We start from the raw sequence: 7,135 nt of genomic DNA on the forward strand, positions 1-7,135 counted from the left end.
TGACCTGAGCCAAAGGCAGTTGCTTAACCAACTGAGTCACCCAGGCACCCAAAAGGTAGGTTTTCTTATTATCCTTATTTTCAGATGAGAAAACTGAAGGTTAAAGAGCATACGTAAGTGCCCAAAGTCACAGAGTCAACAAAATGGAGGAACCAGGGTCAGAACCTAGAGTCTCTCTGGATCCCAACCCTTTGCTTTTAAGTGTCTCCCTAAGGGGCAGGGGTCATGTGATACACTTCCTGCCTTCCGTGCCTGCGCACAGGGTACCTGCTTACTTTAGTAGCCTCGAATCCCGCAATTCTCCTTCTGTGATCACACTCTCCAATCACACTGACCTTTCATTTCTGAACAGCAAGCTCCTTCTCTCCGAGAGCCTCCAACATGCAATTGCTTCTGATTGAAATGCTCTCCACTCCCTCTTTTCCCCTCTATGCTGGCTGACTTCCACTCATTGCTCTGGTCTCTGTTTAAATGCCACATCCCTCAACCTCCAATGTGAGATTGTCCCTATTAACACTCTCGTAGGGCCATGTATTTTCCTGTCATCCCATTTATTACAGTAATGATTTGCTTAATGTCTGTCTCCTCTACCAGGTTTGACACTCCAGAAGACCAGAAACTATGTCTCTCATTTGCTGACCTGTCCCGCCCCCTAACACAATTCTTGACCCAAAGTAAGCAGCTAGGAAATATTTGTGGAATGAATATATGGTTAGTGTTGGCTTGTCAAAGAAATGAAGGCTTTGAATGAGACAGGGCAACCAAAGATAGGGCTTAGGATGACGACTCCATTGTTTCATTATACTTTATACCCAGGGGGTGTTATTCAAATTGTGTAAGAAGCAATCAGAACTTTCTGTTGGCCTTAGTCCTGGGACACTGGTCCAAGAGACTTCCTGCTGCTCTTGGTGTTCACCTGTTAGTGGCTGGATCATGGGTGTAGGGCATTGTTCAGGAGAAGGGCTGGGGTGTTTGGGAAAGTGGGAGAGGCTCTCTGGAGATTCAGGTCTGTAGGCATTTGTCAACGGACCCGGAAGTATTTCATTAGTCTGATAACCAACATAAGGGTACTGACAGATACAGAGCACATCCTCGAGCCATGAGTAATCATTTGAAAATAACCCAACAAGGATTTCACATGGAGCTCTGACTTCTGAGTTGCTAAGTTTTAAAGGCATTACGATAATTCGTACAGCATGAGTCATGCACCTAGGATCATAGCATCAGAAAGGGTACACACTTTCTGTGGAGTTGGGTCATGAATATAGATTAAAGGGAAACCTTAGATAGGTCTCAACTCCAAACACAGGGAGGAAAACAGAGCCATTCAGCAACTTTTTGGAGGACATCTTTTATTAGCTTGATGCCTTGAGAAGTCAGAGATGCTCAACCTCTTCTTCATTAGCATTTTGATGTTGCTAATGTGTCCCTGGAGATGGTCTCACTAAATGATGAAACTGTACGAGCTGCCCCTGGAAGGACAAGGTCAAGATGCACGTGTGACGGCCACGGTGACGGCAGAGCTTGGTCTTCAGGGTCAAGCAGCCAGAGGTCAAGTGGTAAGGGCTGGACTTGGCCTGGTTGGGAGCTATGGTGGAGGCAGACGGCTGACTACAGATGGAAAGTCATTTTCCCTGAAGTTGCTTGACCTTCCTTTAATCCTGAATGTAACCGGCTGAGGCCCTAGCTCCTTTGCCTCAATGTGGCATTGCTTTTCCTGCTCTGATGCTGATTGAAGGTCAATTGGAGGGCAGGGTGTTCCAGAGGCAAAGTCTGCCCCCTGGTCATTCTACAACATGGGATTCTTTTTAACAATCCTCCCCATCCCCCTGTCTTCTTGTTCCCAATCCTTGCCATTCGTCTTCCTTTTTAATCATTTTTCCTGGCTTATATCTCACACTTGCCCGTGGCAAACAGAACCGAATTTGTTATTGACTCCTGGGTCACTTGTTTCATGGATTATTTCAGGTCAAATTCTATTAAAGTAAATGTCTCCACTGTGGGGAAATCTCTCTCAATAACCAAATAGGGCATTTACTCCTCAAGTAAGGGTTAGCTTATCGCAAGCAGCATTTGATAGCAGGATCTAGAAAGAGCACAGGTGGGCTTTGTTTCCAACAATAATGTCGAACTACATGACCTAAAAATCTTCCCTCTATAAAACTCTTATAAATGTTTTATAAAATATAACAAACATCTTTTTAAATGCATTGCTGAGCTCATAAAAATGTAGGGAAAATCCCCAGGGGTCCAAAACAAAGAAAGAATCAAAATCAGAATGATAGGTGTGAACTGAAACTGGGGCTGTCTGCTTTCAGCTGGGGCCATGATCTTGGGGTCCTGGGATCCCCAGGGGGGATCCATGCTCAGTGGAGAGTCTGCTTCTTTCTCTACCCCTCCTCCCTCTGCTCCTGTTCTGTTTCTTACTCTCTCTCAAATAAATAAATAAAAATCTTTAAAAAAAAAAAAAAAGGACTTGTGTCCACACAAAAACCTCCACGTGGGTGTTCATACTAGCTTTATTTAAGATTGCCAAAAACTTGGAAGCAACCAAGACCTTCTTGAGTGGGTGAATGGATTAATAGGCTGGAGAACATCCAGAGAATGGAATATTACTCGGCACTAAAAAGAAATGAGCTGGGGTGCCTGGATGGCTCAGTTGGTTAAATGTCTGCCTTTGGCTCAGGTCATGATTTCAGGTTCCTGGGATCGAGCCCGGCATTGGGTTTCCTGCTCAGGGGAGAGCCTGCTTCTCCATCTCCCTTTGCCTGCTGCTCTGCCTACTTGTGCCTTATCTCTCTGTCAAATAAATAAAAAGACTCTTTAAAAAAAAATGAGCTATAGAGCCATAGAAAGACGTGGAAGAATGTTAATTGCATTTTATTAAGTAGAAGGATTCAATCTGAAAAGATCACATATGTATGATTCCAACTATATGATATTCTGGAAAAGGCAAAATTATGGAGACAAGAAAATGGGGTTAGAGAGGATAGAAGAAGCAATAGAAGAAGGAGAAGGGGAAGGAGAAGAAGAAAGTGATCTCTCTCTGTCAAATAAATAAATAAAATCTTTAAAAAAAAAAGAAGAAGGAGAAGTAATAAGCAAACAGAGGACTTTTAGGGCAGTGAAACTATGTATTTGTATGTTACTATAATGGTGGATACCTGCCATTATACATTTGTTTAAGTCCATAGAATGTATAACACCAAGAGTGAACCTTTATGTAAACATGTACTTTGGGTGATGATGATATATTAACATAGGTCCAGCATTTGTTAACACATGAAAACTCTGGTAGGAAATGTCTGCTGGGAAATGGAAGTGGTGGTAATGAGAATGCTATGAATGTGTCAGGGACAGGGACTATGGGAAATCTCTGTACCTTGGCTTAATTTTGCTATGAACCCAAGATTGCTCTAATTTTTTTAAAAAACGAACTAAAAATGGGGCACCTGGCTGGCTCAGTCTGTGGAGCATGTGACTCTTGATCTCAGGGTTGTAGGTTTGAGCCCCACATTGATTGTAGAGTTTGCTTAAAAATAAAATCTTTAAAAAAAAAAAAAGAACTAAAAAGGACCTTTGGAAATGAAAATAAAGTCATTGAATTAAAAAAGACAAAACAAAACTTCAGGGATGGATAAAATTGTTGCTTATACACCGTTGGAGAGAGAATAGGTGAACTCATAGACAGATCTGAGGAAATTACCTGGAGGGCAGGGTAGAAAGATTAAGAGATGGAAAATATATACTGGAACTTGGGCTGTGGGGGGTAGAAAAAGATGACCTCATTTATGTCCAATAATATTTCTAGAAGGAGAAAATAGAAAGAATAAGAGAGATAAAATACTTGCAGAGATAATGACTGAAATTCTTGCTAGACTGAAAAAAAAAACCCCACCTCATTAGATTTAAGAAACATATCATGTTCCTGTGAGAGAAAAACAAAAATAAATCTGTGTCTAAATACATCATAATGAGATTAGAGGACACCAAAGCCAAAGAGAAGATCTTCAAAGAAACCAATTACAAAAGGCCAATATTACAAGAAAAGGGGGAATGGAAAAAGAAAGGAAGACAAAAGGGAAAAACTGAAATGTACAACCTACTCTTTGGTGTTAGATCTATTTTTGAGCAGTGGCCGCATCTCTTTGATCATAACCTCTTTGAGCCTTACTTTCCACATCTGTAAAATAAATATTCCATCCAAATTTATCATTGCTAATTCTCTGTAAAATGCCCAACACAAAGACTCCTTTGTTAGTTTGTGTTCAGCAAAAAGGAGTTATTATTGACAGAAGTCATTTCCCCATGATAGAAATTCCTACAGCATAACCCTGCCCATGAACCCAATCTCAGGATGAAGAATACTTAAACGTATGTCATATTACAGAGAACAGGTGTCATCTTTGCTGTAAAAACACCAAAACAAAACAAAGCAAACAAATAAAACCACCCCTCCCCCAAAACCCTAAGCTTAAACCACCATCATGGGACTCCCTCAACCTTCCAAGATAAGCTTTAGAGATCGAACCTCCCTGCAATCTTGTCAGCAGGACATCTTCAGAATTACTGTAAAAATCTCTCCTTTTGTAGCTTTCCTTGTCTTCGAGACTCTCCTAAATTCAAAGAGAAACCCAAGACCAGCTTGTAAGCCTTCCTTGACCTCCCTCCAGAGCAGCTTACAAAGGCGTGTTACAAGGTCTATAGTACTTTCCTTTGTCCCACATTGTCTCTGCTCACATATTGTCTCTGCTCCATTATGTTCCAGCTTCCTCAGTAGACTCCAGGCAGCTTGAAGGCAAGCCCCTTACCTATCTTGCTCACCGCCAAATCCTTAGTCCATGACTTGGAACTTTTTAGGAGACACTTAAAAAGTTATTGCAATGTCAATAGAAAAGAAATTGGGATTTAGGGATGGAACTCATTTACAGAGTTGCGGTACATAAACAGATGGTATTTTTCTAGAGTTGAAAGGGATTCTAGAGAACATCAGGTCTTCCCATGGCTTTTCCAGATGGGAAAAATGAGGAGTTCATCAGTTTGTCTGAAAGTCTAGGGCTATTTATGAAATGGTGGAAATCAGACTCAAATCCAGCTTTGCCTGTTCCCCAATGGTACTGCTTATGTTCTATCCTGTTGCCTTCATGACCAAGATTAGGGCTGCGTAAGTGAAAGAAGCCAGGCACAGGAAGACAAATGATGCCCAATTCCACTCACATGAAATATCTAGATGAGGTAACTACATAAATACAGGAAGTAGATGAGAAGTTACCAGAGGTTGGGAAAGGAGGATTGAGGAGTTATTGCTTAATGATGACAGAGTTTTTTTGGCCTGATGAACATGTTTTGGAAATAGATTGCAGTTTGGCTGTACGACGTCGATAATGGAATATCACTGACTTGCACACTTACAAGTGGTTAAAATGGCAAACTTTATGTTATGTATATTTTATCACAACTAAATAAAAAAGAAAAAAAAAAGATCACGGCTGTGGTAATAACCCGCTTGCCTTGCTTCTCCAGGTCATTTGTAGACTGGGGACACATTCTTTAATGAGCATTTAAAAAAATCATTGAGGGGTGGGTGTAAACAGGCGGAGATAATGCATGATGTAGCACCATCAAATTAAAAGTGACATTTCTCTATTATTAACCCACAATTTCTCAGCAAAAGAAAAGCTCTAAGCTGGCACTGGAAAAATGCCAGGTCCATAAGCTATTTAATTTTTCTGGATAGGGTGTAAAATAACTGCGAAAACCATAAAAGGTACCATATGGCGCCAAAGAAAGGGGAGGGGGGAAAGAGTTCTTTCTTGTTGTTGTTATTACTCAATGAACAATTAGTTCTCTATTCTCCCAAGCACATTAAGGTGCTATTAAGAGAAAAATTTCAGAAGTGTCAAGAAGACATATCCTAAATGGAAAGAAAGTTGAAAAGATAAATAAAATGAGCATTCTGTTAGCTATATTTGGTGGAGTCCCGCAGAGAAAAAATCTTCCGGCTAGGCAGCATCGAGACATAGTTTATTAATGTAGTTTTCCCCCACAGCAGGACATAGAAAGAGAAATTGGTAAAACAGTCACATTAAAAAATTATGACTCCTACATCTGATCTTTATGAATTCACAGAAAAGAAACTGTCCTCTTGAGTTGTCCTTGGGCCTTCGCAGAGATGCGAAGATTTTTCCCCCCTCCAAAGCCCTATAACAGCACTATTTGCTCATGTGTGGTTGGAACAGACTGCAAGTTACTTCCCACATTAAAGAAATCTCAAAGGTGTTTATAAACAGAACTTAGGGAAGATTTTGTGAAGTCCTTCCAATTATATTTTGAAAGAAAGCGCTTCAGTCTTCTGTTTTTAAAGAGCATGCAAAATTGAAGTCTGTATTCCCTTTGGGGAAAAATTGTAGTCATTGATAAATCGGTTATAAATGGAATTTCTCTGGAATCTTCGAGCTGGAAGGGAGCTTACCCATCCTCATCTAATCCAGTGTTTTCCAGTGGGTAGTCTATGCCCCACTCATGAGTTACGAAATCTGTTTAGAGGGTCACAGCTAACACGGGGAAGTAAAGCGAGAGGAGGGTTAGAAAATATTGAATTGAATATCAAAAGCATTTTGTATATACTGTTGTGAGAAAACTTTTGTTTCAGTTGTATGCCTGTGTGTGTGTGTGTGTGTGTCTGTGTCTGTGTGTGTACATGTTGGTTCACAATGTAAAGTGTGTGCCTTGCTGTGAGTTCTGGTCAGAAAAAAATGGGAAAGTCACCGATGTAATCCAACACTTTCTGTCCTAGGTAAGACACCTGGAACCAGAGCGGGAAATTGACTTTCTCAAGTGACATGTGAGTGAAAAGTAGACCGGACTCCCCTTTCTCCTTCACTCCTAATTCTGCCAACTTTACACCATCTGGCATCAGTGGGTCTGTGAGATGGAGCAGGTGTGTGGAGGGACACATAATCCACGCCTGGGCTTGGACGATCCACATACTGGATGGCTCAGAAGGTGCAAAATTCCCCCAGCTCACTGCAGCCTGGAGTTGAAGAGCCACATGAGAAACAGAATCACAGCCTCCCTGTGATTATATATCTCATGTGGCTCTTCAACTCCAGGCTGCAGTGAGCTGGGGGAATTT

The sequence above is a fragment of the Mustela nigripes genome, chromosome 1 (assembly GCF_022355385.1).
Source record: "Mustela nigripes isolate SB6536 chromosome 1, MUSNIG.SB6536, whole genome shotgun sequence".
Classification (NCBI taxonomy): domain Eukaryota; kingdom Metazoa; phylum Chordata; class Mammalia; order Carnivora; family Mustelidae; genus Mustela; species Mustela nigripes.